Source organism: Salvelinus fontinalis, chromosome 1 (assembly GCF_029448725.1).
Source record: "Salvelinus fontinalis isolate EN_2023a chromosome 1, ASM2944872v1, whole genome shotgun sequence".
Taxonomy (NCBI): Eukaryota; Metazoa; Chordata; class Actinopteri; order Salmoniformes; family Salmonidae; genus Salvelinus; species Salvelinus fontinalis.
The window spans coordinates 63,126,316-63,143,349 of record NC_074665.1 but is presented as its reverse complement, the minus strand read 5'-3'; the positions used below and the strand labels follow the sequence as shown (position 1 = coordinate 63,143,349).

The 17,034-nt window shown below is 46.5% G+C and overlaps 1 protein-coding gene across 3 annotated transcripts in view; it reads left to right on the top strand.

Moving 5' to 3' along the window:
- LOC129859544 (leucine zipper putative tumor suppressor 2 homolog) overlaps positions 1-17,034 on the top strand; it is an 86,296-nt gene that overhangs the window by 46,112 nt on the left and 23,150 nt on the right. Inside the window, exon 1 of one of the 3 annotated variants that reach the window (XM_055929448.1) lies at positions 4,361-7,403. The exons of the other annotated variants lie outside the window; for them this stretch is intronic. The gene's annotated coding sequence lies outside the window, so the exon portion shown is untranslated. Of the gene's footprint in view, positions 1-4,360; positions 7,404-17,034 lie in introns of those variants that run through there. 3 annotated transcript variants of the gene reach the window in all.

The window sequence follows — 17,034 nt, the reverse complement described above, 5'->3', positions numbered from 1 at the left end:
CTGTCAGGGCCCAGGTCTGGCAGAATCTGTGCAGACGATCTAGGTGCTGCTGTAGGCTGTCCTTGGTTGGGGACAGAAGCACCAGATCATCAGCAAACAGTAGATATTTGACTTCAGATTCTAGTAGGGTGAGGCCGGGTGCTGCAGACTGTTCTAGTGCCCTCGCCAATTCGTTGATTTATATGTTGAAGAGGGTGGGGCTTAAGCTGCATCCCTGTCTCACCCCACGGCCCTGTGGGAAGAAATGTGTGTGTTTTTTGCCTATTTTAACCGCACACTTGTTGTTTGTGTACAAATATTTTATAATGTCGTATGTTTTTCCCCCAACACCACTTTCCATCAATTTGTATAGCAGACCCTCATGCCAAATAGATTCAAAGGCTTTTTTGAAATCAACAAAGCATGAGAAGACTTAGTCTTTGTTTTGTTTGTCAATTAGGGTGTTTAGGGTGAATACGTGGTCTGTCATACAATAATTTGGTAAAAAGCCAATTTGACATTTGCTCAGTAGATTGTTTTCACTGAGGAAATGTACGAGTCTGCTGTTAATGATAATGCAGAGGATTTTCCCAAGGTTGCTGTTGACCCATATCCCACTGTAGTTATTGGGGTCAAATTTGTCTCCACTTTTGTGGATTTAGGTGGTCAGTCCTTGGTTCCAAATATTGGGGAAGATACCAGAATCATAAAACACGGCACGAGATGTTAAAACTGTCCATTGTGCCAATAGATGGTATGCACTCACATGAGATTTGCCGTGATGTTGACAGAGTGTCATGGGAGGTTTATTTCTTAGACTGGGTTAAGATGTCAATTTTGGGACACATCCTCAGTAGTAAGTATGATGTTTAAGTGTTTTAGTATAGCCAATTGGAATTTGTTGTCTGTATATTTTTTCATTTCATTGAGGATGTCATCACCACAGGCCTTTTTGTGTTGGAGGGTTTTTATTTTGTTCTGTAGTTCATTCATTCATTCATTCATTCATCACTCTCTCTCTCACACACACACACACTCACAGACAGACTTACACACACATATGTAAATTGAGGTCTCGCCAAAGGCTTTGAAGGTGCTGTTTGAGATAAATTTAACTGATGAATAGCAGTGACAGCGGAGGAGGACACACACTTAGAGTGTGATAGCATAGGGACGAAGGGTCAGGGGTCATGGCTAGTTCTGTGTCACTGCGGGGGAGAGGGTGGGGGTGACACTGCCCGAGAGTAAGTAAGTGAGAGAGGTTTTTGATATCACAGGATTGAATAGCTTGTGTACTCATTAGCTAGATCAGTTGGGATTATTATGCCACGTTTGTCCTCTCTATTACAGCCCCTTATAGTGACTAGTGGGTGTTGGGCAGTGAGGGGGGGTGAGGGGGAGCAGAGAGATAAAGTTCTGCTCCCCATCTTGTTGCAGCTTCAACCCCATGGCTCCAATTTGTGTGTTGATAGTGGTGTGTGGTCTTCACAGCTGCTGTCCTTTCCTTTTTCCTCTTTCTCCATTACCAGGTTTCACCTCTCCTGCTGTCCCCTGTCACTCGCCTCAAATGTTCCCTCTCCCCAGCCCAGCTGTCCCCTTCTCTCACAGGCTTCTGTGCCTCTTTCTGTCCTCTGCCTCTTGTTGTCCCTCTCTCTGTTCCCTCCTGTCTCTCTCCATACACTCTCTCTGTCTCTCTATCTTTCTCTTTTCCATGTGTCTTCCTTCCTTCCTTCCTTCTTATTCTGAAAAGAGAGGTAGAAAGCGAGAGAGGGAGAAAGAGAATGAGCAATGGAGAGGGAGAGTGGACTGTACTGCTGGGACTTAATGAAGCTAATGGGCAGAGTAAACACACCATTGACCTAAAGTGGACAGATTTGTGTGCATTCGTGTGTGCGTGCCTTTAGGCTCTGTGTGTTTGCGTTCATGGCTGCGTGTGTGTGTGTTTAATGGTGGACGCTTGTTAGGTCTTAGCTCTGTCTCATAAATCCAGTTATAATAGGGATTTGTGTGTCTGAGTGATTTGCAACCTGCTTCCTTCTATTGTTCTGGCCAACACTGGGACTCTCTCTCCATCTCTCTTTCTCTTTCTCCATATCACACACACACACACACACACACACACACACACACACACACACACACAAACCAGACACACTGACCACAACTTTCCATCTTGAGTTCTATTTTTAGCACTGAGAGGTTGCTGATGCTAGCAGTAGGAATGTGCCATGTCACAGAGTTGAGGTTAGTTCAGCTCACTCCCACCTCACTCCCACCTCACTCCCTGTTACCAATACCTGTGGGGAGTTACTTTATTTGAGAAATATTGGCTGGAAAGAGGAGAGAGAGGGAGGGAGAAAGAGAGAGAATGGGATGGAGAGACAGCAGGATGAGATGAAAGAAGAAATGGTGGGTCAGATACATTTTCTTCATTAGAAGTATACTGACTCTAGTGTGTCTCACTCTCTCTCTGTCCATCGCTCTTTCTGTCTGTCTATCTATCTCTCTCGCTCTCGCTCTCTCGCTCTCGCTCTCTCTTGCTCTCTCTCGCTCTCTCTCGCTCTCTCTCGCTCTCTCTCTCGCTCTCTCTCTCGCTCTCTCTCTCGCTCTCTCTCTCGCTCTCTCTCTCGCGCTCTCTCTCGCTCTCTCTCTCGCTCTCTCTCTCGCGCTCTCTCTCGCGCGCTCTCTCTCGCGCTCTCTCTCGCGCTCTCTCTCGCGCTCTCTCGCGCTCTTGCTCTCTCGCTCTCTCGCTCTCTCTCCAGTGTTCACTCATTTCTCTAATTGCTTTTCCATGGCAGCTCACACAGCAATAAAACTAGATTTGTTTAGTTCATAGAGGCCGGTGCGGAACACACACACAAACACACACCCATTATACTAAAATGTCCACTCATGCAGTCTGTGTGCTCTAATTCTGCGCAGATGGACGTTTATTCACAGCTGTGTGTATGTGTATGTGTGCTTGCATGTGTGTTATGTAACTCTACTCCCTTTCCTCTGGGTTAATTAGGTTCACATATCTATGTTCCCGCTCTCTTTCCATCCCCTTCCTTCCTCAACCCCCCATCTCTAACGCTTTCTCTCAATCTCTCTCCTGTCGCAACTGTAGTTCCTAAATTAGAACCTGTTTTGTAATGAAAACAGTCAGTGTTATTTTTATTTACCTTTCAGGGCAGCTTCCGGGGAGGTAGTCCCATAGGCCTGAAGCACACACAAACAAGCACACGCACAGAGAGATAGAATAAAGGAGAAAATTACATGAGAAGGGAGAGTGGAAGTGATTTTGGTATATGAATGAAGGTTTTTGATTGATTTCAGTAGGCTGATGGTATATCAGTTCAGATGGATGTATCTAGTCCCCCAGCTCTGCAGGGTGTATCCACCATATCAGGATGAGAGAGGCTTACTGTGGTATAATCCACTTACCATCTATGGTTACCACAGGCTTTGATTGGGACAGGGTTTCTCACCAGGGTCTGAGGGGGTTAAAGCTGATTAAAGGGATGCTGTAGATCACCCCCAAAATAAAAGTTAGAGACAGTCATAGGTAAACTGAGAACGAGAGAGGCATAGAAAGGGAGAGAGAAAGAAAAAAGAAAGATGCGGGACAGAGCATGCAGACAGGATTAAAAACACACAACCTGTGTGTGTATTTGATTTTGTATTTTTTATGGATCCCCATTAGCTGCTGCCAAGGCACACATCTACAGTACAAAATCCACGTGTACGTGTGTGTATAGTGCGTATGTTACCGTGTGTGTGTATGCATGTGCCTGTGCCTGTTTGTGGTGCTTCACAGACCCCGCTGTTCCATAAGGTTTATTTTTATTTGTTTTTTAAATCTAATTTTACTGCTTGCATCAGTTGATGTGGAATAGAGTTCCATGTAGCCGTGGCTCTATGTAGTACTGTGTCCCTCCCATAGTCTGTTCTGAACTTGGGGACTGTGAAGACACCCCTGGTGGCATGTCTTGTGGGGTATGCATGGGTGTCTGAGCTGTGCGCCAGTAGTTCAAACAGAGAGCTTGGTGCATTTAACATGTCAATACCTCTCATAAATACAAGTAGTGATGAAGTCAATCTCTCCTCCACTTTGAGCCAGGAGAGATTGACATGCATATTATTCATATTAGCTCTCTGTGTACATCCAAGGGACAGCCGTGCTACCCTGTTCTGAGCCAATTGCAATTTTCCTATGTCCCTAGGGCCTGTAGGACCAGCCTTGTTGATAGTGCTATTCACTTCTTATGGCTGCAGGGGCAGTATTGAGTAGCTTGGATGAAAGGTGCACAGAGGTGCCCATAGTAAACTGCCTGCTCCTCAGTCCCAGTTGCTAAACTGCCTGCTCCTCAGTCCCAATATATGCATATTATTATTCGTATTGGATAGAAAACAATCTGAAGTTTCTAAAACTGTTTGAATTATGTCTGTGAGTATAACAGAACTCATATGGCAGGCAAAAACCTGAGAAGTTCCACTTCCTGTTTGAATTTTTTCTGAGGTGGCAGATTTTCAACCAAGCACTCAATGAAATTACAGCGAGATATGAATGAGTTTTCACTTCCTACGGCTTCCACTAGATGTCAACAGTCAATAGAACTTTGTCTGATGACTCTAATGTGAAGGGGGGCTGAAGGAGGAATGAGTAATCACTGCCATGAGCTGAGCATGCTTTCACCATGCGCTTTCACATGAGGAGGACCTCCGTTCCACCTCTCTTCTGAAGTCAATCCAATTCTCCGGTTGGAACGTTATTCAAGATGTATGTTAACAACATTCTAAAGATTGATTCAGTACATCGTTTGACATGTTTCTACTGACTGTTACGGAACTTTTGGACATTTCGTCACGTTATAGTGGAGGCGCTTTGTAAGTTTGGAATTGTTTACCAAAGCCGCTAACCAAAGTAGCTAATTGGACATAAATAACGGACATTATCGAACAAATCAAGCATTTATTGTGGACCTGGGATTCCTAGGACTGCATTCTGATGAAGATCATCAAAGGTAAGGAAACATTTATCATGTATTTTCTGGTTTCTGTTGACCCCAACATGGCGGCTAATTTGGCTATTGTTCTGAGCTCCGTCTCAGATTATTGCATGATTTGCTTTTTCCGTAAAGTGTTTTTTAAATCTGACACAGCGGTTGCATTAAGGAGAGGTATATCTATAATTCCATGTGTATAACTTGTATTATCATCTACATTTATGATGAGTATTTCTGTTGAAACGATGTGGCTATGCAAAATCACTTGATGTTTTTGGAACTAGTGAATGTAACGCGCCAATGTAAACTCAGATTTTTTGTTATAAATATGAACTTTATCAAACAAAACATGCATGTATTGTGTAACATGAAGTCCTATGAGTGTCATCTGATGAAGATAATCAAAGGTTAGTGATACATTTTATCTCTATTTCTGCTTTTTCTGACTGCTATCTTTCGCTGGAAAAATGACTGTGCTTATTGTGGTTTTGTGGTGACTTAACATAAGAAGGCAGAGCTGCGCTTTATTATGGACAGACTTCTCTCCATTTGACCTACTGTTGTATCAATATACACTGCTCAAAAAAATAAAGGGAACACTTAAACAACACAATGTAACTCCAAGTCAATCACACTTCTGTGAAATCAAACTGTCCACTTAGGAAGCAACACTGATTGACAATAAATTTCACATGCTGTTGTGCAAATGGAATAGACAAAAGGTGGAAATTATATGCAATTAGCAAGACACCCCCAAAAAAGGAATGGTTCTGCAGGTGGTGACCACAGACCACTTCTCAGTTCCTATGCTTCCTGGCTGATGTTTTGGTCATTTTTGAATGCTGGCGGTGCTTTCACTCTAGTGGTAGCATGAGACGGAGTCTACAACCCACACAAGTGGCTCAGGTAGTGCAGTTCATCCAGGATGGCACATCAATGCGAGCTGTGGCAAAAAGGTTTGCTGTGTCTGTCAGCGTAGTGTCCAGAGCATGGAGGCGCTACCAGGAGACAGGCCAGTACATCAGGAGACGTGGAGGAGGCCGTAGGAGGGCAACAACCCAGCAGCAGGACCGCTACCTCCGCCTTTGTGCAAGAAGGTGCACTGCCAGAGCCCTGCAAAATGACCTCCAGCAGGCCACAAATGTGCATGAACATGACCATTTACAATCCAGGGTTACTCCAAGCAGTTTAGTCTCCTCAACTTGCTCAATTTCCACATGATTTATTACAAGATTTAGTTGAGGTTTAGGGTTTAGTGAATTATTTGTCCCAAATACAATGCTTTTCGTTTGTAACTAACTGCAGCTCTTTGTTAGTTGTTGCAGACATTTCAGTCGCTGTAGCAGCTGACATGTATAGTGTTGAGTTATCCGCATACATAGACACACTGATTTTACTCAAAGCCTGTGGCACGTCGTTAGTAAAGATTGAAAAAGTAAGGGGCCTAGACAGCTGCCCTGGGGAAATCCTGATTTTACCTGGATTATGTTTGAGAGGCTTCCATTAAAGAACACCCTCTGTGTTCTGTTAGACAGGTAACTCTTTATTCACTATACAGCAGGGGGTGTAAAGCCATAACACATACATTTTTCCAGCAGCAGACAATGATCGATAATGTCAAAAGCCACACTGAAGTCTAACAAGACAGTCCCCACAATCTTTTTAGCATAGATTTCTCTCAGCCAATCATCTGTCATTTGTGTAAGTGCCGTGCTTGTTTAATGTCCTTCCCTATAAGCATGCTGAAAGTTTGTTGTCAATTTGTTTACTGTAAAATAGCATTATATCTGGTCAAACACCATTTTTTCCAAAAGTTGATAACAGGCTGATTGGTCGACTATTTGAGCCAGTAAAGGGGGCTTTACTATTCCTAAGTAGCGGAACTACTTTAGCTTCCCTCCAGGCCTGGGGGTACACTTTCTAGTAGGCTTAAATTGAAAATATGGCTAATAGGAGTGGCAATATCGTCCGCTATTATCCTCAGTAATTTTCCATCCAAGTTGTCAGACCCTGGTGGTGGTGGTGGTGGGGTGTGTGTGTGTGTGTGTGTGTGTGTGTGTGCGTGTGAACGAGAGAGAAAAAGAAAAGCGAGGAGAGAATTGGAGGAAAGCTGAGTGTGTGTGAGAAGTAGTGGGGGCCAGCAAACAAAGTGAGAGCAGAGGGTGGAGGAGGGGAAGGAGGCGGAGCTAAGACAGACAGCAGGGAAGGAAGAAAAGCAGAGTAGGGGGAAAGAGAGGAGAAGAGATCAAAGGGGAGAAGGAAAGAGTGCTTCCTTTTAAAACTCCTCACAGTGGTTTGTGGAATAAAGGAAAGTTAGAGGAGAACGAGAGAGGAGAAACAGAGAGGAAGATTTGAGTTAACGAACTGGGACCATAGTGATTTTTTTTCAGGAGAGACGGAGACAAGTGGAGGCAGCAATGCAGGCGTTTCACTGGGGTGAGTGTGTGTGAGCAAGCATGGTTCATGATCAAACTTACTCTGAAATGTGTGGGGGCGTGTGTGTGTGTGCTCGTGTGGGTGCTCACGTGCATGAGTGTATGCTTAGAAAATATTTTACGTTTTCTCTGTTTAGTCAATCAAAGTTACCAATTGGAACTTTAGGCACTCAAGGCGGTGTGGGAAAGCAGTTCCATCAATGGAAGGTGTGAGGTGATAATGCTGTCCCACATTTTCCAACTCCAGGTACATAGACCATGAAAAAATCACTGTGTGTGTGTGTATGAAAGCTCGCCTACCTAAACAGAAAGACAGAGCGTTACAGGGTAGGAAACTACTCTAGAAATGCCACAGTAAGCCAGGCTGTTTTGGCCAAATGCAGCCTGGCTTACTGGCAGTACAGGCAGTACAGGCTGACTCCAGATCAGTTGATACTGGAGTTAATATCGGGACATATCAACAATAACTACAACTCTAAACTGACCCCCAGTCAGTTGCTCGGTTTTTTTCTGAGGGCAGTTCCATAGTAACTGGATATTCTGATGTGTGTGTGGGTGAGTCTTAAGTGAAGGGTGGGTGTTTGGTGGTGGTTTAAGGGCTAAGGTGGGGGGATTGCGTCAAAGTTGAGGAGGGGTGAAGTGGAATTTTGGGTTGATGGGGCTCAGGGACTTTGGGGTTTTGGCGGCCTGTGAAATTGTAGTTATTGGATAATTGATATTCAGAAATTGGCTGTAGGTTATTGATCTGTGGTCTGTTACTGAGGTTTTGGATAAAGCCTGTTACCCTTCTGTCTGACAGCTTGCCGGGAGAAAGGAGTTATTCAGTCTGTCCACAAATACATAAAATACACACACACACACACGCACGGACTCACACACACACACATGCACACGCACGCACACACACACACACACTAAACTAACCACTATATAAGAGGAGCAACAAGTTGTAAACACAAACACACAGTTTGTCTTGATGAGAGAGTAGAGCACAGAAGTGGTCACTGTTGTGTAGTCGTCTCTTTTTAATGAGCTGTTTCTTCATCACAGGAACATTGTAATTTTTCCTCTGTGTTGTTACGCAGGATGTGTCAGCACATATGTTTACAGACTCTATGTTCTCAGGGTTTGCACTGCAGCTATCTCATGGAGCCTGGTTAAACCAAACCATAACAACAGTGATTCCATTTGGAATCCAGGCTATCTAAATTCAGCTCAACTTTATATTCTAGATTTCTGTTTGGCCAAAGTTTTTGCTGATGATCTATCTGAGACATACAGTACCAGTGAAAATGTTGGCACACCTACTCATTAAAGGGTTTTTCTTTATTTTTACTAATTTCTACATTGGATAATAATAGTGAAGACATCAAAATGGTTACCTCATAGAAGGTTACCTCATAGACTTTGGAACAAAACAGATGAGGTACTGTAAATGTGTCTCATGCTGCGGGTCTCGTAACCCTTTCCACATTGACCCAATGTTGACTCACACTATAGGTAGCCTAGCAGTTACGAGTGTTGGGCCAGTAACCGAAAAGTTGCTGTTTCCAGTCCCCGAGCCGGAAATGTGCCATATATCCAGATGTATTTTTCTGTCCTTCCCAAACCTCCATAACATCTCCTTTTCTCCTTTCCTATTCCCTATTTTCCCTCCTCCCCTCTGACTCTCTCTTCTTTCTGTTGACCCGTGTGCCAGGCCTTTATATAAGGTTTGAGTGAGAGGGGGGATGGAGGGAGGGGAGTAGAGAGGGGTGTGAGAGAAAGAAGAGCTTAAAGAGAGGGCAAGAGAGCTCATTAAAGTAGGTTTGGTCTCAGCTCACTGCGCTGAATCAGTGTTTTCCACACCACTCTGTTCCCCTCCATCCCTCTATCCATCCCTCCATCTCTCAATCTCTCTGGCAGCTAGAGTTAAAGTGACAGAACACTGTGTGTGTGTGTGTGTGTGTGTGTGTGTGTGTGTGTGTGTGTGTGTGTGTGTGTGTGTGTGTGTGTGTGTGTGTGTATAATCACTTTTGTACTTAGGTGGTTTCCCCCTACTCACTCAGACTCTGGGCTCTATTTTAACAAACCTAACACAATGGGAAATCTTAGCGCTATAGGTTCGGGCGTGTCCAAAATGATTTTTTGCTATTTTCACAGCCGGATTTATGGTCACAGTAGCTGGCAGTGGAGCTAAAGGGCTGGGTTTTGATGAATTAACAAGTTGTAAGTGTGTCAAGGCTTGACCTTTCACTAGTCAATCAGTACTTGCACTATGGCTAAATATGTGATTGCTTTAAGTTGTCTATTTATGGTATTTTATATATTGCGTTATCATCAACTCCAATTTGAATGTTAGTCTGTTATAGCCTTGTTTTTTAAATAGCCTGCAGAAATAAAATGACAAAATGTACTGTATGTAGGCCTATCCCATCTTTGCTAAATATGTTGAACATGTTTACAGTCCACATTGTAAGAAGCCTAATTGCATGGCTTCAATATGGAAAGTTATTGTTAAACAGCATCTACAATGATATAGGGGCAATGCCTACTGTAAATTGCATTGTGTCTGCCATGGACATGCCAAACGTTGTTAATGAGCAAGATTAAATTCACTAATAAGGCTTAAAAAGAGAGTGAATAATTCAAATCAAATTCTAATACAAATTTTAAGGACACACCTCAAATATTGCCAGACAGGTAAATTGCCGAATCTGGCGTAAGGGGTGGGAAATGCCAGTCTGGCAGTTTTTACATTACAACATTACAAAATCATTACAAAATCAAACGAATGTACGTTTGACACTTGCGTCTCCTTAGAGCCATTTGAAAATAGAGCCCTCTGTCTCTCCATGATGAGTTATCTTGAATTATACATTATAGTTATCCTGAATTACACGCTGCCTGGCACAGTTGGACATAGGCAGCACTGCTTATGTAACAGCTGGTGTGGAATTAATTTGTGTGTGTGTGTTTGTGCCTGTGTGTGTGTGTCTAATTCTACCAACTATGCATTCTGCTTGAAGTCAGCAACGAGGAAAATACTAATGATTAATTGGATGACTGTTCAACTGTCTCTAACATAACTTTAGCTTTGTTGAAATCTTGATTTTGCCGAGCAGAAGCAGACAAAATTTTGAAGCTCTGTGATAGTGTGACCTAGTTTCTCCTGGTGAAACCTAGGTGTGGTAGTTATCCTCTCCCCAGAAACAGGGTGCTGTTACCGGGCTTACCTATCCTCTTTCTGCCCCCTTCTCTGGTTCATGGCAGAGTGGGGTTGTATTTAGAGTGAAATAACCCATTTGTTTATTATCTATTTCACTTGATTTGGCAATGCAAACAATGTTTCCCATGCCAATAAATCCCTTTTAATTGAATTGAATGAAATTGATTTAACAAACACCCCCGCCTCTGTCCTTGTCGTCTTTAACTCTGAAACAATAGCTCTTCACTTACTATAGAAACAATACCACAGAAGGGAAGGGAGTTTTGGAGGGAAGTTTTAGAGGAAAAAGGGTTTCCCCCTCTTATTTTGTTGCTTCTTTCTCTCTAGTTTTCTGAGCTCCTCGACAATTATTGTCAGAGTTGGTTGTAAAACTCAACACAACAAAAGACCCTAAGGGGATCATCTTAACCAGAATACAATACTGTGAGCTACTTGTCCCATTGGCTTACAGCAACAAAACAACACAGTTAGTGTAGCTAAGGCTTTTGTTCCAGACCAGTACCAACACACTGGATTCAACTAATCAAGGGGAGGTGTCAAGGGGTTGATTTGGAACTGGTGTCTGATGGACAGTAGCAGGCTGGCAGAGTGGTGCCGAGTCTTTCTACACACCCACAACCACCACCACCACCAGCGGTATTCACATTATCCCTGTCTGCCTGTCTGACCGCGAGCCGCAACCCCCCCACACACACACACTCAAGTGTCTGTCTGTCTGACCACCGGCCACTGCTAAATAACCATTAGTGGTTGGAAATTCTAAAATTTCCAACTGGACTTTGAGCGCAAGATTCAACTCAGCCATTTCCCCTCACATACTTCCAATGCCTTCCCTCCCCATTCCCAGACCAGACCTGCTGACTGAGGACCAACTGTCTGTTTACCTCATCTGTCCAGAGCTGTCTCCTACTCTATACCTTATGCCCTGACCCACAGAATAAATACAATAGATTATAATGGAATGAAGTGGAATAGAATTTAATACATTATAGTAAAGTAGACTAAAGTAGAATAGAAGAGTAAGCAAGAGTTACACTGGGAAGATATGGAGCCAGTCTACTGATATTTTTTGCTATTAGACAAAAGGGTTAGCTATATGTGTCTGATATTGTATGGATGTTTTTAAATAAACAAGGCTTCTGATGGAGCACCTCCTTCTCTCTTGCTCTCGCTCTCGCTCTCTCTCGCTCTCATTCTCACACTATTTCTCCTCTCCCGGCATTATTCTTCTCCTACTCTGTTACTCTTTAATTCTTCCTTCCTTCCTACCTGTATGTTTCTGGCAGTGTATGATTCTCTAAACTGTTTAACACAGGGCGTTATTAAGCAGGGATTGTAGCCAATACCTGATTAATCAATCCCTGTAGCGATTATAATGACCAGCCAAGACCTGATTTAATCAAACCCTGTTGTGACTATGATGACCAATGCTGCATACAACCACCATTGTCTCACTGTGTAACTTTAGTAGCATCTTAACATTCCTTTTATGCCCATACAGTGAACTCCACCTGCTGTGCCTGCGTGTGTTCCTGTGTGTGTGGTGTGTGCGCGTGTGCGCATGCGTGCGTGCGTGATTCAGTCTTCAGCCCTCTCTACAGTCTGGCCATAATGGAGCCCAGATGCTTTGAGATGCTAAGGAGCCAACCTGCCCCCTGTCAGACTGACACACACACACACACACACACAATCAGACACTGACTCACACCCTGACTCACTCATTCACTCTCTCTTTCTCTCTTTTTATTATTTGACCTATTCCTGGTATCTTCTTTCATTCTTTCTTTTGTTCTTTCTTTTGTTTTTCTCCTTTTCCTTTCTTCTTTCTCTTATTCCCACCCTCCCTCCCTCTATCTCGTTCCACCCCGGGCATGAAACATGTAGGCCTCTCTGGTCCCATGGCAACCAATCCAAACAGAGAGCAGCTGAAGTCTGCAAAAGCAACGGTTGGCCATAAAAGAAAAAACTAAACTGGCTTTTGTTGCCAGTCTCTAGCTGTGTTTGATCTGTGTGTGTGCATGTTCATGTGCACGTGCATGTATTCTGTGTTACAGCATAGAAAGCCTGCTTTAATGAAGTGGGTCAGTACCTGGTGGCAGACTGATTGAGAATTCAGCAAAGCTAGGTACTTCCCAAACTAGACAAGGAAAAATTGGCTAACACAGAAGCCGACTCGCAGCCATAGTGGTTAGTAAGAAGTGGACACACACACACGCTACAGGTCTTCAAGCCATGTGAGGGAAGGTGACAGGGACATCAGACAGACAGTCACTGTGTAGGAATGTAAGGGCAATTAAAAACTAAAACTACGTTTTACAGTGCCCTCAGAAAGAATTCGCACCCATTGACTTTTTCCACATTCCTGAATTTAAAATGGATTAAATTGAGATTTTGTGTCACTGGCCTTCACACAATACCCCATAATGTCAAAGTAGAATGATGTTTTTAGACATTTTTACAAATTAATAAAAAATGAAAAGCTAAAATGTCTCGAGTCAATAAGTATTCAACCCCTTTGTTATGGCAGGCCTAAATATTTCTTATGGCAAGTAAAAATGTAATGGGGTGCGTAACTGGTGCCAGTGAAGTCAGACGCAGGAGAGCAGAACTAGGTAATAGCCAGAGCAGTTTAATATCAAAAGCAACGGCATAAAGAATTAACCAACATGGGTACAAAACCTGACGCACATCAGTAAACATGTGCACAAGCACTTACAACAAACAGCGAACACCGGGGCCTCACTGCGGTGACGGTCGGCGCTGGCTTTCTGGCACAGCACGGCTCGCTGAAGGTGAACATGAGCTGCGTCCCATGTCTCCTCCGCAAGCCGGAACCAGTTGTCCCCCGCAGGAGCCTCGGTCTGACTCTGATGCCAAGGAGCCAGAACCAGCTCATACCCCAGTACACACTGGAAGGGGGAGAGGTTAGTGGAGGAGTGGCGGAGCGAGTTCTGGGCCATCTCTGCCTAGGGCACAAACGCCGCCCACTCCCCTGGCCGGTCCTGGCAATAAGACCTCAGAAACCTAGCCAGATCCTGGTTAATTCTCTCCACTTGCCCGTTACTCTCAGGGTGAAAACCCGAGGTAAGGCTGATCGAGACCCCCAGACGTTCCATGAACGCCCTCCAGACCCTCGAAGTGAACTGGGGAACCCGATCAGACACTATATCCTCAGGCACCCTGTAGTAAACAAGGCCTCCGCAGTCTGTAGGGCCGTAGGGAGACCGGGCAGAGGAAGGAGATGGCAGGACTTAGAGAAACGATCCACAACAACCAGGATCGTGGTGTTTCCCTGTGATGGGGGGAGATCGGTCAGGAAATCGATGGACAGGTGCGACCATGGCCGTTGTGGAACGGGTAAGGGGTGTAGCTTACCTCTGGGCAGGTGCCTAGGAGCCTTACACTGGGTGCACACCGAGCAAGAGGAAACATAAACCCTCACGTCCTTGGCCAAATTGGGCAACCAGTACTTCCCACTCAGACAGCGCACCGTCCGACAGATGCCTGGATGACCAGAGGAAGGTGACGTGTGGGCCCAATAGATCAGCCGATCACGGACAGCAGACGTAACGTACAGATTCCCAGCGGGACACTGGAGGGGAGGGGGCTCTGCACGTAACGCCTGCTCAATGTCTGCGTCCAGCTCCCATACTACCGGTGCCACCAGGCAGGAGGCCGGGAGTATGGGGGTGGGATCCATGGGCCGCTCCTCTGTGTCATACAGCCGGGACAGTGCGTCTGCCTTCACGTATCTGGGAACCTGGTCTGTAAGAAAGTGAGAAAACAAAACGGGTGAAAAACATGGCCCACCTGGCCTGGCGAGGGTTCAGTCTCCTCGCTGCCCGGATGTACTCCAGATTGCGGTGGTCAGTCCAGATGAGAAAAGGGTGTTTAGCCCCCTCAAGCCAATGTCTCCATGCCTTCAGAGCCTTGACGACAGCCAACAGCTCCCGATCCCCCACATCATAGTTTCGCTCTGCTGGGCTGAGCTTCCTCGAAGGCAAAGGGGCGGCGCTTCGGTGGCGTACCCGAGTGCTAAGAGAGCACGGCTTCTATCCCAACCTCGGACGCGTCCACCTCCACTATGAACGCCAAAGAGGGATCCGGATGGGCAAGCACGGAATCCGAGGTAAACAGAGCCCTCAGGTGACCAAAAGCTCTGTCCGCCTCAGCCGACCACCGCAAACGTACCGGTCCCCCCTTCAGCTGTGAGGTAATGGGAGCCGCTACCTGACCAAAACCCCGGATAAACCTCCGGTAGTAATTGGCAAACCCTAGAAACCTCTGCACCTCCTTTACCATGGTGGGAGTCGGCCAATTACGCACTGCTGAAATGCGGTCACACTCCATCTCCACCCCTGTGGTGGAAATGCGGTACCCTAGTAAGGAGACGGACTGTGGCAAGAACAGGCATTTCTCAGCCTTGACGTACATGTCATGCTCCAACAGTCGACCAAGCACTCTGTGCACCAGGGACACATGCTCGGCGTGTGTAGCGGAGTATATCAGAATGTCATCAATATACACCACTACACCCTGCCCGTGCAGGTCCCTGAAAATCTTGTCTACAAAGGCTCGGAAGACTGATGGAGCATTCATCAACCCGTACGGCATGACGAGGTACTCATAATGCCCTGAGGTTGTACTGAACGCCGTCTTCCACTCGTCTCCCTCCCTGATACGCACCAGGTTGTAAGCGCTCCTGAGATCTAGTTTGGTGAAGAAGCGCGCCCCGTGCATTGACTCAATCGCTGTGGCAATAAGAGGTAGCAGGTAACTATACTTCACCGTGATCTGATTTAGGCCTCGGTAGTCAATACACGGGCGCAGACCTCCCTCCTTCTTCACAAAAAAGAAACTCGAGGAGGCGGGTGAAGTGGAGGACCGAATGTACCCCTGCCGCAGGGATTCGGAGACATATGTTTCCATAGCCGCCATCTCCGCCTGTGACAGGGGATACACGTGACTCCTGGGAAGTGCAGCGTCTACCAGGAGATTTATCGCACAATCCCCCCGTTGATGGGGTGGTAATTGAGTCGCCTTCTTTTTGGAGAAGGCGAGAGCCAAATCGGAATATTCTGGGGTCCGCCAGGTGGAGACCTGGTCTGGACTTTCCACCATAGTAGCACCAACGGAAACCCCTAAACAGCTCCCTGAGCACTCTCGCGACCACCCCGTGAGAGCCCTCTGTTGCCATGAAATGGTGGGGTCATGACAAGCTAACCAGTGAAGGGTTAGTACCACGGGAAATGCAGGAGAGTCAATGAGGAAGAGACAGATTCTCTCCTCGTGACCTGCCTGTGTCACCATGCCCAGGAGGATGGTAGCTTCCCTAATTTCCCCGGACCCTAATGGTTGACTGTCCAGAGTGTGAACTGGGAAAGGCCTAACCACTGGAACAGTAGGGATCCCTAACCTATGGGCGAATGCTCTGTCGATAAAATTCCCAGCTGCGCCTGAATGAGTGCCTTATGCTGGGAATGCAGGGAAAACTCAGGAAAGTAAACATGCACAAACAGGTGTTCAACAGAGGGTTCTGGATGAGTGGAGCATGCTCACCTGGGGCGACGCCAGAGTGCCCTGCCTGCTGCCTCGACCCCTAGAGGAACCAACCCGGCACCGACCAGCAGTGTGACCTCTGCGGCCACAGATGTAACACGTGAAAGCCCCTCCTCCGGCCTCCCTGCGTGCAGCATCTCCCAGCTCCATAGGCACCGGAGCGGTGGTGCTGGGAGAGGGAATCGACAGAGCCCTCTCTGGCCGTCCACGGTTGACCAGCAGGTTATCCAACCGAATGGACAGGTCCACCAGCTGGTCGAAGGTGAGGGTGGTATCCCTGCAGGCCTGGGAACTGTCGCCGGAAGCTCTGGGCTGGGAACTGTTGCCGGAAGCTCTGGACTGGGAACTGTCGCCGGAAGCTCTGGACTGGGAATCGTTGCCGGAAGCCTGGTGCGTGGGGCCGGCACCGGGCTGGTGACACGCACCTCAGGGCGAGCGCGAGGAGCAGGCACAGGACGTACTGGACTGGGGTGGTGCACTGGAGGCCTGATGCGTTGGGCCAGTACAGGTGGCACCGGGCTGGTGACACGCACCTCAGGGCGAGTGCAGGGAGGAGACACAGGACGTACTGGACTGTGGAGGCGCACTGGAGGACCAGGAGCGCTGAGCCGGCAAAACCCGTCCTGTACAGATACCCACTTTAGCACGACAAGTGCGAGGAGCTGGCACAGAACGCACCGGGCTGTGAATGCGCACTGGAGACACAGTGGTGCCTGACCGGTCACACGCTCCCCATGGTGAGTACGGGGATTTGGCTCAGGTTCAAACCCTGGCTCCGCCAACCACCCCGTGTGCCACCCCCCCATTTTTTTTTTTGAGGCTGCCCCTCGGGCTTCCGTCGTGGCCGCGAACCCCGGTTTCGTCG